This window comes from Perca fluviatilis, chromosome 24 (genome assembly GCF_010015445.1).
Source record: "Perca fluviatilis chromosome 24, GENO_Pfluv_1.0, whole genome shotgun sequence".
Classification (NCBI taxonomy): domain Eukaryota; kingdom Metazoa; phylum Chordata; class Actinopteri; order Perciformes; family Percidae; genus Perca; species Perca fluviatilis.
Window position 1 is genome coordinate 14447949 of NC_053135.1, and position 15302 is coordinate 14463250.

At 41.5% G+C, this 15302-nt stretch overlaps 1 long non-coding RNA gene across 1 annotated transcript; it reads left to right on the top strand.

Annotated features, from left to right (window-relative positions):
• Positions 1 to 942: 942 nt before the first annotated feature.
• LOC120554077 lies at positions 943 to 13803 on the top strand. The gene is made up of 4 exons (XR_005638308.1): positions 943 to 984; positions 1054 to 1168; positions 11400 to 11559; positions 12951 to 13803. It is a non-coding gene; the product is annotated as an uncharacterized LOC120554077 (long non-coding RNA).
• Positions 13804 to 15302: the final 1499 nt, after the last annotated feature.

Consider the following 15302-nt stretch of genomic DNA (forward strand, 5'->3'; position numbering starts at 1 on the left):
AAATGTACAATATGTATAACGTTCTGCCACTAGGGGTCTCAAAACAATGGATGGTAAACATGGACTTATGATGATGTTGGGAAGTTGCGTGAAATTGTGGGAGTTGTAGTTTTTATTGTTAAACACCATCGCCGATTAAAATACATCTGTTCATGGACGAATTTATCCATTCAACTTTATTCATGTTACGTTTAGTAACATTTATTAATGTCATTCTAATGAAATAGCTGCAGTTTCTCTAACATAATTAAGTTTTTCTTGATTCGATTTGTATCGGTAGCTGATCAGTTAGCTAGTGAGACAGCATGCTAACATTAGCCAGCAGCTAACCACACTATCACAAGTCATTGTCACCTTTTGGATGTTTTCAACACCGGCGTGAACAGGGTTTGTTGTAACATCACTCAAGGAGAATGATAGACCGGTGTGGGTCATGGATGTATTAAGAGATGTGGGTGGGGATTGCTGGGGGAATCTCCGGGACGGCAAGGACGTTCGATGGCCGTTGTGCAGCAACAGAGCATCTCGCAGCTACCCGGAATTCTACCCCTTCACTTTGCACCTTTTGTTGGGTTAATCTAGCTGACTGTAAAGACAGCTAAGCGCGAATGGGGGGAGAAATTCGGAAAGGGAGGAGATTTTCGGCACAAACACCGAGATGTAGCTGACGTTATGGATGGACACTGTCATGACTCGGGTGCCTGGGTCTGATATGGTCTGTTTCCCGATGCTTCATTAAACTGCCATTAGTGTCATTCGCTACTTGTCAATCAGCACATTGTAGTAACGTTATGTAGTGGAGTGTGCAGTAAGCTTTGCACCTTGTTGGTTCTTGAACGCACCTTAACTAGACCAAATTAGCTCCACCCAGACCAAACCCCCTCATTAGCTGAGGTTTTATAAAGCACCTGTATCATCATGGCTACCTCTTGGCTTTGTCTCTGCCTGTTGGTTGTCACATGGGACCATCTCTCTGACATTTAGGTAGGTAATTGTGTTAAGTCAGTTTATGTTTTTAAGGTGTTTTTAAATACTGAGATGTATATTTTGCAGCAGTCTGCTGCCTGCCTGACTGTTGTCTGCTTGGGCCTGGAAAGGATTCCAAGCTCCCCTGCCTGGAGTGGTGTGATGAATTCCCTCTTAGCCTACTGAGTACATTTGAGTGAAGGTATGTAACTTAAAGTAGCATGTCTGGTATGATCACTACCTGAGCTAAATGTTATCACCTATTGACCACTGCTTTTAAACTTGTTATTAATGTAATCTTCTGTCTGAATTGTAGGTGGTCAGCTGCTGTTTTGGGATTTTAAATCATTTTAGTACAGCTTTGTTATGGTACAGATCCACTTTTGCGACACGACTGACGTGTGGTGTCGCGACGCCTCCCCTCATTTGTACGTTGATGGGCGTTCCTCAATTTACAGCATTTTTGCAACAACTAGCAGAAAAAGGATCCCACGTTCTCCCCGCCTGCTCTACTTCTATTGGATAGTCACGTCGCATTCAACAGATTCATTTGCATAAAGCTGGGCATCGGCCAGCTTTTTGACGCGCAACATTTTCTCAAATGTTGCGCCGCCTTCCCGGAATGCTTTGCGTGCACGTTGAAGTCGCTTGACGTCCCCCATTGGAATAGAGTGGAGCGCGGCGCGACAGAAGCGGCGCACGGACAAATGGATCTGTACCGTTAGTTCCCCCAGGACACCCCTGTTTGGTTTGCTTGTATTTTAGGTTATCAAGTGGTTTGTTTTCTTTATTTTGTTGTTGTTTTGCTTTGCAGTGGAGCTAGTAGCCAGCTTGTGGTGGAGACTAGGCACGTTAGAAGCGTTTTGCAATGTATGTAGGAAGGAGTTTGGGGTTTCACACGGGGGTGGGGGAGTCCGACATCAGGCTGCACGCTAGCAGCAAACTACATATAGCCAATCCTCTTGTTTAACACACAACTTTAATCAAACATAGATTTTTTTAATGGTATAGGTTTTTTTTTTTTTTTTACTCTCGAGTAGTTATAGTCTGATAGAACATTAAAAACACCAATTCCAAAAAAAAAAACACCAACGCCTCGTCCCAAATTTTACCCATTTTACATCATTCTCACCCTTAGTAGACTGTCTCTCCACAGCTGGCCTCTGCCCACTTTCCCCCCTTTGCCACATTCAACTGGATCGATATTGAAATGTATCAATATATATTACTGTGTTGCAAAGAGGCATGTTATAATCACAAAATGTGACCAAAAAAAAAGTGTGGCAAAAAAAGCAGTATTACGAGTATTTCTTTCTGTGACATTGTATGATTTACAATTACTCTCAAACATATCATCTGGGTGCCCGTGTTTTGATGGAAGTTACGAGTAATTAGAGGGTGTAAGGTTAAATTACGGCACTGACAGGCGACTAAAGGAAACGTCCTGTGTAAAATAACAGATTTCTCTGGGTTTTAAATTTGGTGGAAACCTTTGGGATAGTGTAAAACAAAACTAAAAAAATATATAACACACGTATGGTTGTTTGTAGACATTTTAATGCAGAAATGTTGCATATTGTACCTTTAATGTCATATTATTGGCACTTCACTGCTGCTGCTGTCAAAAAGTTGCATAATTATCCAGTCAGACCATGATGTTACTTCTTTTTTATTAGTTTGTTTTGTGGGCCATACATATATGGGTCTGTCTGTCTGTCTGTCTGTCTGTCTGTCTGTCTGTCTGTCTGTCTGTCTGTCTGTCTGTCTGTCTGTCTGTCTGTCTGTCTGTCTGTCTGTCTGTCTGTCTGTCTGTCTGTCTGTCTGTCTGTCTGTCTGTCTGTCTGTCTGCCTGCCTTGCCTGCCTGCCAATAGGAGACTGCGAGCTGGCTACAGGCACCGTCAGATGATGGCCCTTCCAGGGGCCATGGTAGTTGAGGTCTCCAGAAAAAGTGAGCATCTAACGACTAGTTAAGTTTAGGAAAAAGATCATGGTTAAAACACTCCTGAGGAACGAATGAGCATTTCCTGTTTGAAAGTATTGTGTTTTCGCCGCAAAGTAAACTCGGCGCTCCAGCTTGAAAGTACTTTCATTCACATTACATTTTGAGATTTTTTTTCATTGGATTTTGAAGTTCATAAATAAATGTTTTGGCATGGCTGGCTGAATGGCATTATCCATGCTATTGGAATGGGGATTTCATTCTTGCAAGTTTTGTTGCGCATGATCAAGTATATATTTATATCTGATAGCGTCGTAGTCATGGTTCTAGTAGATATCACTTCCGGGTCACGCACCTTGAATTAGTTAAAAAAAACATAAAAATTGGATGAAACGCTCGTTATCCGTTTTTTTTCTTTCGTCATTTGAGCACAAATTCGGATATTGGAAAAACAAGTTGTTCGTTTTTGTGTATTGAGAAAACAAGTCATTTTTTGCTTTCTGAATGTTGATTTTATTTTGAAAAACAAATGAACGAATAATACACAGATTGTTTTATGGTTTGGTTTTCCAGTTTTTTCATTTTTGAAATCAGAAACCAAAAATCGTTCGAAACAAAATGCTATCTCTGTTTGTTCGTTTCTTGGTTCAAATGAAAAAACAAACTATACACGGACCTCGTATGCCCAAAATTCGACTATGGCTGCAGTAGGTTTTCTATCCATCCTTTACCAGTAGCAGCAGTCATCATCAGGGGCATTAGATTAGATTAGATTAGATAAGACTTTATTTATCCCACAATGGGGAAATTCACTTATTACAGCAGCAGTTTTTCCACAATAAAAACAAACCAACAAACAACCGAACAAACAAACAGGCAAACAGACAATGAGCAAAAAAAATTTCAATCTCAAAAAGGTGTGCACTGTTTTGCTACTGTTTTCTGGTTGAACGACATGTTTCCTCAGAATGGTGTGAAATGGCTTTGAGATATGTTTTCTCTCACTTGGTGGGTGTTTCTCTCTTTCTCATGGGCGGGCAAAATTCTCTGGGTGGGCAAAGCAGAGAAAGGGGAGGTAACCTTGCTCCTTATGACCTCATAAGGAGGAGATTCCAGATCGGCCCATCTGAGCTTCCATTTTCTCAAAGACAGAGCAGGACACCCAGGGCTCGGTTTACAGCTATTACCATTTCTAGCTACTGGGGGACCATAGGCAGGCTGGGGGAACTCATATTAATGTTAAAAAAACTCATAAAGTGAAATTTTCATGCCATGGGACCTTTTAATATACTCGCTCACATGATATGCCATACCTACTCCCAAGAAACACTCTGTGGCAGTCATCATCTTTGAATGTTGACAGGACTGGCGGATCCCCAGCTCCATCCCTACGCTTAAATCGCACCACCTCACTTACCTGGGCCCCCTCAACTTTTTCTAAGATTTCCTTCTCAGACAAGCCAGCATATATTCCATACACCACTCCCTTGATTCCCTGCTGTATTACTCTAGGGACCTCCAATTGACCACCAATTTCCCCACACCTATAGCATCATTATACTGTTTCCTATTTTTGCAACAAACTCTTAACATGCCATTATACAATATCTTTGCCTGAAAATCCCTGCCTATCTGACTCTACAAAACGTTGGTAATCTTTAATGGATTCATTGCTTTAAATCCTGCATCTCCTTGATTAGTTCCCTGAACTTTAAATAGCATGGCAAACTATTTAGTACTGTCAGTTCTCCTAACTTTGTCCCTCATCTCCTGAAATTTCAGGTATTTCGCTCGATGCCTCTCTCTTAGAGCCCCCCTTTTCCCTAACGACCATCTGCCACCCTGAGCCCCACCACTTCCTGACGCCATGGGCCTCTAAAACCCATCCTTTCCTAACACTAATCAAATTCTAATATATAATACCAGTCCTACTACTAAATAAAACATGGGACTTTTCCAGCACAGAACACCAACTGATCACCACCTTCTAAGCATGTCACAGTACCAGCTGCAGCGGTCATACTGTAGCAGACGTGTTGCGCTACATCCGGCCATCCACGCTCAAAGTGAAAGACGAGAGAAGATGATATTAATTATCGTTTGAAATTTTAGCAGCGGCACGCAAAATGAATTAGGGATACACTAGGTTCCGGGATGCACATGCACTCCTCAGGTAGACCGCGTGCCCCGGGCGTGGCGTAACTAGCCAAAGCAAAAAAACTACAGACGAGCTGATTAGACAGCCGATTTACCCTTTCCTTTTAACATTAGTTCCTTTTACAGTCCTTTCATTCCTTAGGTTTTACAGTTCTACGACATTTCTGTGTACTTTTTATTTTGTTTCGCAATGGTTTTAAAGTTTAACTAACCTGTAAAAGTTTGTAATACTGCAAATATATAAATATTGCAATACTTTCATCAGTGGGCCATAAGCTCAATCACCATTGTATTACCTCTTTCAGTGATAGTGATTTAACAGATTTAGCAGTGATTTAAAGCTTTAAGTCATAAAAAAATGGTAAGTGTGTAATGAGTTCATCACAATACATCATGTATAAATATGCTATAGTTAGCATTGAACTAATTCTCTGCTCGTGCAGCAGGAGCTGAAAAAATGTCCTAGTCAGCAGTTTTCAGAGAACAGCAGCAGGACGTAAGAACAGGAGAGAAGAGAGCAAATGAAAGTGAGGACGAGCTAATCATTTAATCCCCTCTCCCACAAAAGGATGTGAGGCTCCACTGGGTGTGACGGTACTTTTCCATCACCGATGACATCTGGAGGACACAGCCTCCAGCAATCTGATACTCTCTCTCTTTCTGTGTGTGTGTGCGTGTGTGTATGTTCCATCCTGTACGTGGAAATGTTTTGTTGCTACTAATAACACGTTTCATGCTGGTAAAAAAGATTTAGACTAACTGCATGATCAGACATATCGGTATGATGAGAAATTGTGGAGAGATGTGAAAAGAATTTCACACATCTTTTCTTCCTTTGTCTTTTCACACTGTCCCAACAGCAGACCTCTGCTCCGTATTGTGTTTTACTGCTAGTTGGGAATGTGTCTCTGCTTTCAGATAAGCATGATCGCATTTGACAAGTGAACTAATTCTCATTATAATCTACCTGTCAGAATCGTATGGTATGCAAAGAATGTATGCAGGGCTGAGACGGTCTAAAGTTGAAGGTGAGCATTTGAAGGACACTGCACTTGCCGCAGTCCTTATTTCCTGGTTTACCGCTCAGGTGATCTATGGGGGGGTGGAGATTGCTGCAGCTCCTCTAGTGGGATGGACTTGCAGAGTAAAACTGCAATATACAGTAGAGAAGTAGTTGTGGGAACATGACTGATGTTTTTATGTCAAACCTCCAGAGGTCAGTGTGGCCTCAGTCCCACGTGAAAGTAGCAGAGCGCAGATCAGTTGAACCAGTCAGCAGACTGGTTGTAGTGTAGTGTGGATGTAGTCACGCAGATATAAAGAGGAAGTAGTAGTAAAGAGGGGGCTGGACAGAGAGGCAGGAAGAGGAAGACAGGAAGTACTGCAATGTTCTGCAGGGACAAGGTGACTCCTCTGCAGTGTCCACACTCACCTGCAGAGTCAGAGGGAATGTTTGCATCACACAGTTTTTAAGATGAACGGCTCACTCTTTTTTCATTTCCTAGCAACACGAAATGAAACCCAAAGTAAATACATTAGTAATAGTTTGTTTCATATTTTACCCCTGAAATTTCAAACCTCATGATGTGATTGGCCGCCAGGCATTCTACTGAGTGACAGTAACACAAGATTACAAGGTTCATCTATTGTATATCTATATATAGGTTGCACAATGAAAACTAAGTTGAGGGTAATGAAAAAGGTAAGAGCGACAACTGTAGCGAGTATGAAAGACCGGAAATCCACGTAAGGCGGTAGGTTGGGGTGGTGGATGGGTCATACAACTTAGACTTTCACCGAGGAGACCAGGGTTTGTATCCCCTTCTTGTCCGCCTTGTCACTGAAACACATTTTTAAACCTACCCAAGATCTTTTCTAACCATGCGTGTCTGACTGACACACACTAAAGGAGCCTTTTTGCATCAGTAACAAACGCCAAAGGCACCTGACCAAGCATTGCTTTTTGGCGAGCTGGGAGTGAGAATGTGTTGGCAGTTAAGGAGTCTGACAGCCTGAGGAAAGAAGCTGCTGTGTCTGGTGGTATGACAGCAGATACTTCTGTATCATTTGACCAACAGCATGGTGAACAGGCTGTTGCTTGGGTGGGTATTGTCTTTTAGCATCCTTTGGGCTCTGTGCAGGTATCTTGCCGATATCACTGATGCTCGGTAGATGGGTACCAATGATTTTGGTTTTTTTAATCACCTGCGGCAGAGCCCTCCTGTCCTGGGCTGTGCACATCCATCAATCATCAATCCATCAATTTTGCATTCTTAAGTTTTGAGAAATAAAGCCGAAATCCCCCCATACTCTACATTTATCACTCTGACTTATTTATACTACATGGCCAAATGTATGTTGACACTTAAACATTAAAGCTAAAGCCTATTTGCCTGATTGTTGAACATGTCACTCAAAAACCTTGGGCCTTAAAGGAAAGGATCCTTCTAACAAGCTTTGTGGTGTATCAAAGCCTGATATATGTTATTCTTCTTGCCATAGAGCTTCATTGTTGTCCAAAAACTATAAAACCCATCATCATGAGCCACACTGTTACACCGGGTGAAATGTTCCTTCATTACTATGAACACAGTACTGTGTTTTGACTCAACATGTTCACCGCCCTACTGCCGCAAATACTCAAGCACCTATTGTGGATTAATCCACCACTTAAATAATCCCCAACAAATGCACTATTTCCTCCTGTTTGATAAAGACTACAGTGACAGGCTGTCCAAGGAAACTGAGCCCTTTTTAAAAATAAAACTATATTTGTGAGCTGTATTTTAAAGATGTATGTTTTTAGTAGGAACCAATGGGCTTGGGGCAGAGAGCCACAGAGTAAGGAAGTCAGGGGCGGTTTCCCAGACAGACTTCAAAATAAATCAGGACTAGGCTAATTCTACTTAAATTAATTCAGTCTTTAACAAATGGCTTTCTGAGACATTGCTTGTTATGAGATTAATTAGTTTTAGACTAGGGAGTTGCAGTCTAGGACGCAGCATGACATTGCAGGGCACTGCAGAGATTAGCAGGGAGTGCAGCAGGACCACGGCGACAGCTGCAACCAAGATCTTGGTGCCAACGTACTCCAAGGAAATATGCTGGGTGAAAAAAAACATAAGGACTCCGGGGAGTAAACTCCTCAGAGCTAGGTTAGTAACAAGCATTTCTGGGACGGGATGCACACAAATGGAAAGGGAGAGGAGAGAGCAGCTCAGTGTGTCAAAGGAAGGAAGGAAGTCCCCCGGCATTCTAGAACTATAACAGCGTAACTAAGAGAGACAGGTTAAGTTAAGGAGAGGAGCCTGTTCGGGCTTGGAACACTCCCCTGCCGGATCGGGCTGTACTGGCCTGCCTCCCTCTACTTTTGTTATATTATTAATCTGATGACTATGAAGAGAAGCAGGTGGCCGGGCTAGGTGGACGCTGCAACTCCTCACTCCCTAACTATAAGCTTTATCAAAGAGGAGAGATTTAAGTTCATTCTTAAATGCGGTGAGTAATGATGTGAGTAATGATGTGCACTTGTTGCTGACCTGATGATGGACCCTTAAGAGACATTAACATTGTGTGTAACTGGAGTAAATCACCTAACCAAACAATGGACAAAGGTAAAAGAAAATGTTCAAAGATTTTCAGTGATTTTGAAAAAACCCTGTGATGGCTCCTAGGCTTATTAAGTCCCTTTGGTTGCTGGGATCTGGGGATTGGCTAATGAGGACTGATGATTGACACCTGGATCAACTGATTGCTCACATGTCTAAATAGGAGTGCTTGGGCAGTCTTTATCTCTCCCTCCTCATGGTTGCTTGGTTTGTTAGGATTTTGGGTTTAGGGTTTAGTTTGTTTTGCATTCTAGCTTTGACATCCATACATTACACACATAACTGATTAACTGTTTATCGTTGTTAATTTAAATAAATTTGATTTAAGTGAACAAACGTGTGTCTCCACCTTTTGTCATGCCTTTGAGCCAGGTCATGACATGGGGGCTCGTCAACTCAGCCTTTGGTAATAATTATTTATCTTGTTATGTTGGGGTGGAGTATCACATGTGACTTTAGTTGGTAAGAGTTTTGTTTGAAGACCTCAAATGAGGGCTTTTCTTATGCTCAACGTTGAGGTAAACAAGTAGTGCTTAAATGTTTGGTGTGGCCTTGTTGTAACTGGCGTCCTCCTCTGTCAGGTTTAGCAGCAGGTTCTATTAGAGAGTCTGTTGCAGGGTATTTCGTTAGTGTGACGGGGAAAGTGGTTGGAGCTATATGCTCAGGATCACATCCATGGTGTTCTGAGGGTAACTGCATAGCAGGGGCCTTTTCAGACCCACTGGTTTACAGTGAATAAATACTCGCCACCTGTACCTGTCCGAAGACTATGGATGAGTTTAGTTAGCTAGTTTATTGTACTAGTTAGTTTAGAATGAGGAGGCTCCAGTTTGTTTGATTTTATATACAGTACAGGCCAAAAGTTAGGACACACCTTCTCCTTCAAATGCGTTTCCTTTTATTTTCATGACTATTTACATTGTAGATTCTCATTGAAGGCATCAAAACTATGAATGAACACATATGGAATTATGTGCTTAACAAAAAAGTGTGAAATAACTGAAAACATGTCTTATATTTTAGATTCTTCAAAGTAGCCACCCTTTGCTTTTTTATTAATAAGGGAAAAAATCCACTAATTAACCCTGACAAAGCACACCTGTGAAGTGAAAACCATTTCAGAGGCCCGTTCCAGAAAGCAGGTTTAGTGAAAACTCTGAGTTTGTTAACCCTGAGATGAGGGAAACTCTGAGTTTTCCGTTTCAGAAAGAGAGGTAACTTAACCTCAGAGTCAGTTACTATGGTAACTGAGCCTGTGAACCTAACCTGGTCGGGAGCAGGTTTTCTTCAAGAAACCTTGAGTTTCTTGAAGAAAACCCTCTGAGAGGGAGGAGACTGAGCGAAACGGTGGAAAAAATCTTGAGTTTCTCTCATTCTCCTCCCTCTCAGAGAAATTCATTTCCTCATTCATTCATTCAGTCTGTAGGCTATCAGGCGCATTTTAATGCAGTTTGTTATCTGCATGAATAAAAAGACGTATTGGTTTATGTCAGGCAGACTATAAAACGTGTCATGTCCTTTTGTTGACGATCCCGCTGATGAAAAAGCTGTAGGCTATTAATTCACAGAGAGTTTACGTGGGTATTTTGAGGGGTATTTTTTTATCACAGTCCATTAGATATGTAGATACCTTATCCGTCCTCATATCACTAACATCAACCATCGTGGACAGGCTTTAACATCCAAGCAGATTCTTTGTGTCGCATTAAGTTTTTTGCAAACGGCAGTTTTCTTTATAACAGTAGCGGATCATACTGTAATAGTAAAGCCACTGTAGAGCTGTCAGAAAAGTGTGACTCTTTGTAGGCCTAGTGTTCCCTGGACACAAACCAGTGAGAGCCATTAAAAAGAAATAAATGATTAGGCTATACATTATAGTTCTGTTAATGATCATGGTGCTGCAGCCTCAGAATGGGATTAGTAGGCTATAGTTTACTTTTTCGCACGCAGGATTGCACCTGAATGAAATTATAGGTGTAATACAATTCTAGTTTTTACCAGTAATATTATAAGTTTACTGTGATTAAATATGAAATTAATACACTGTTAATGCGTACGCATTGAATCGAGCAGCAATTTTCTCCCACACCAATTCTGTCTCGCTGTTTGTGCACATGAGTATTTCCGCCGACCAGTTTGTTTGTGGTTGTTACCATGGTGAATCGTAGATTCATGGCTCCATTCATACTGCCTTTTGTGCACGCACGTAACCCTGAGTGAACATACTCCGAGTTGATTGAACCAACTCAAATCAGCTGTTCTGGAACCGAAAACTCAGTTTCCCATCTCAGGGTAAATCAACTCAGACATCAGGGTTAGACTCAGAGTTTGTTAAACCTTCTACCTGGAACGGACCCCAGGTGACTATCTCATGAAGCTCATTGAGGGATCACCAAGGGTTTGCAGAGTTATCAAAAAAAGCAAAGGGTGGCTACTTTGAGGAATCTAAAATATAAGACATGTTTTCAGTTATTTCACACTTTTTTGTTAAGTACATAATTCCATATGTGTTCATTCATAGTTTTGATGCCTTCAGTGAGAATCTACAATGTAAATAGTCATGAAAATAAAGAAACACATTGAATGAGAAGGTGTGTCCAAACTTTTGGCCTGTACTGTATATTGTTTTGGGGCCATTTTGTTTTGGGAGGATTTGTTTGCTTCACATTGAGTATCACGTTTGTTACATTTGTTTGTTATGTCTAATATTGTTGAAAATTTCATTCAGGGTCCATCTGTTGAGTTGCTGGAGCAATGTAATAAAGAGCAGCTGAAGAAGATTGCTCAGCATTACTCTATTAATGTTGACCTCAAGCGCACAAAGGAGGCCCTGAAGTGTGTCATTATGGCCAACTTGACGGAAGAGAAAGTGTTGGGGGACGAGGGAGGTAAGAGTGGTGTAACTACTTCCACTACTGCTTTAACATTTGAAGAACAAAAAAGATTATTGGTTTTAAAAATGGAACAGGAATTGGAGAAAATCTAATTCAGAAGGGAACAACTGAAATTTGATTTGGAAGTTCAAAAATTGACATGGCTGAAAGAGGGAAAAATTTCTGCATCAGCTTTAAATTTTGAAACTCCTCGTTCATGTTTTGATGTTGCAAGCTATTTGAAGTTTTTGCCAAGGTTTAGTGAATGGGATGTAGAGATTTTCTTAAATTTGTTTGAGCGGATTGCAGATTCGAGAGACTGGCATGATTAGGAGCGAACTTTGTTGTTACAGTGCATTTTTACTGGTAAAGCACAGCAGGCTTACTCAGCTTTGTCTTCTGAAGCCTGTAAAAAGTACAAAACGGTGAAGGCAGCTGTCTTAAAGGCATATGAACTCGTTCCTGAGGCATATCTGCAACGCTTCAGGGGCTGCAAACAGACTGGTGAACAAACACATGTTGAGTTTGCCCATGGATTTGAAATTGCATTTTAATCGTTGGTGCTCTTCTTCTGGTGTTACAACATTTGAGGCTTTATGTGATTTAGTGGTTCTAGCAGTTTAAACAGTCTGTGCCCGATTATGTTGCAACCTATGTTAATCAACACATGGTCAATTGTCCCGAATGAGGCTGCAGTGCTGGCCGACGAATATGCGTTGACACACAGGCGTATCTTTGGTGAGCGGGGCAACAATGAACACTTTCCCAGGGCAGAGGTTATGTCCCCAACGTTGGAACACCATTCTATGGAAAAAAGTGCCCCAACTGTGAGTAATTATTGCCATCAAATAGGTAATTGGAAAAAAGGGTGTCCTCTGCTACAAGAAAAGAGTAAGATATACACTGTTAAGTTGGTTGGTTTGGCTGCCCCTGTTCAGAGTCTTACACCAGGATTGGTGGCTCCATTTCAGATGCAGGTTAAGCCAGTATATACTTCGGAGATTGATTTGTGTTATTGACGTTATTTTGGGAAATTACCTGGTAGGGGGTTGTATGTGGCCAGATGATGTAGGACCAAACAGCGTGCCCTTACAGCCAATACAGATGCATATGTCTGCTTTAGTTTCAGGAACTCCAGAGGTCCCTGAAATGGGGAGGGCAGTGTGTGCAGTCTCTTTTTCAGAGATGCAAGCGATCGGTAGAGGGGAGAAAGAGAAGGAAAAGAATGCGCCGTATTAAGGGCAAGGACAATGTGGTGGCAGATGCCCTGTCGCGTGCGCCATTGTCATTTTTGTTAGGTCTGCCTATCATTTTCATGTTCCCTGAAATGTTCTTAACATGGTTGGATGTTTGATATATCAATGTGATTTATTGTGTTTAACAGTTTTTTTGTTTTTTTTTTCAAGGTTGTGGTGGGACCTTGTTCTTGAGAAGGGGGTGTGATGGCCCCTAGGCCTATTAAGTCCCTTTGATTGCTGGGATCTGGGCTAATGAGGACTGATGATTGACACCTGGATCAACTGATTGCTCACATGTCTATAAATAGGAGTGCTTAGGCAGTCATTATCTCTCCCTCTTCAAGGTTGCTTGGTTTGTTTGGATTTTGGATTTAGTTTGTTTTGCGTTCTAGCTTTGATACATCTACAGACATCCATACATTACACACATTACTGATTAACTGATTTCATGTTTATCTTTGTTAATTTAAATAGATTTGATTTAAGTGAACAAACATGTGTGTCTCCACCTTTTGTCATGCCTTTGAGCCAGGTCATGACAACCCTCTTGAAGCAAATTGTTTCAAAAAGTTCCAGTGCAGGGTAAGAAATTAATAATTATTTGATTTAATAGTTTGTAGGGACGTGTTTGGGAGGGGAGAAGGAGGTGTAGTATTTTGTGTGTTGTGTAAAATGTTCTAAATAACAAGATGGTCTAAGTAAATGGGATAAATAGGTTAGGAATAATTTTTATAACTAAAATAATTTTTTGTTTTTGCAGTACTGAAAAAAGTACCGTTTGGTATCGGAACCGCATTTGACATTATGCAAAAAAAAGTGAATGGTACCCAAACCTGTAGGTCATGACCTTCCCTCCCCCACCCCGATTTCCACCTATGAGTGGAAAGATCAGGACCACTGACGTATTTTCAAACTTGTAAAAATTGCGGACGAGGAAGCTTCAGTGGTTGCAATTGAAACGGCAAACACCGAACTATACAAATGTAATTTATACATATTTTTTTTAAATAAGGACACTGTAGTCAGAAAACAAGGCGGTATATATTTTGGAGGGGCGACAATAGGTGATGCAATGCTCCGCCCGGCTGCAATCTACCATTAAAAAGAAGAACAGTCCTATCCGGTCAGTGCATAATGTTTTTGGGCAATGAGACAACATTACCCTGTCGAAATGTATGCACTACACAAGTGAGTAGTGCACACAGTGTACTATATGTACAGTAAGTGTACTCACGAATGTATCTGAATTGAGACCCACCTATGGAGTTTCAAAGCTTCACCACAAACATTCAGTCACAGCCAGTGCCTGAATTAGACCAGTACCCTAATTCAGCAGTTGCATGACATGACCATTGCATGTTTCTTGGATATATTTATATAGGTATATACACTCACCTTAAAGATTATTAGGAACACCCTACTAATACTGTGTTTGACCCCCTTTCGCCTTCAGAACTGCCTTAATTCGTCATGGCATTGATTCAACAAGGTGCTGGAAGTATTCTCTAGAAATGATGGCCCATATTGATAGGATAGCATCTTGCAGTTGATGGAGATTTGTGGGATGTACATCCAGGACACGAAGCTCCCGTTCCATCACATCCCAAAGATGTTCTATTGGGTTGAGATCTGGTGACTGTGGGGGCCATTTTAGTACATTGAACTCACTGTCATTCAAGAAACCAATTTGAAATGATTCGAGCTTTATGACATGGTGCATTATCCTGCTGGAAGTAGCCATCAGAGGATGGGTACATGGTGGTCATAAAGGGATGGACATGGTCAGAAACAATGCTCAGGTAGGCTGTGGCATTTAAACAATGCCCAATTGGTAATAAGCGGCCTAAAGTGTGCCAAGAAAACATCCCCCACACCATTACACCACCAGCAGCAGCCTGCCCAGTGTTAACAAGGCATGACAGATCCATATTCTCATTCTGTTTATGCCAAATTCTGACTCTACCATCTGAATGTCTCAACAGAAATCGAGACTCATCAGACCAGGCAACATTTTTCCAGTCTTCAACTGTCCAATTTTGGTGAGTTCATGCAAATTGTAGCCTCATTTTCCTATTTTTAGTGGAGATGAGTGGTACCCGGTGGGGTCTTCTGCTGGTGTAGCCCATCCACCTCAAGGTTGTTCATGTTGTGGCTTCACAAATGCCTTGCTGCGTACCTCGGTTGTAACGAGTGCTTATTTGAGTAAAAGTTGATCTTCTATCAGCTTGAATCAGTCTGCCCATTCTCCTCTGACCTCTAGCATCAACAAGGCATTTTCGCCCCCCAGGACTGCAGCATACTGGATGTTTTTCCTTTTTCAGACCATTCTTTGTAAACCCTAGAAATGGTTGTGCGTGAAAATCCCAGTAACTGAGCAGATTGTGAAATACTCAGACCAGCCCGTCTGGCACCAACAACCACGCCACGCTCAAAGTTTCTTAGATCACCTTTCTTTCCCATTCTGACATCCAGTTTGGAGTTCAGGAGATTGTCTAGACCTGGATCACACCCCTAAATGAT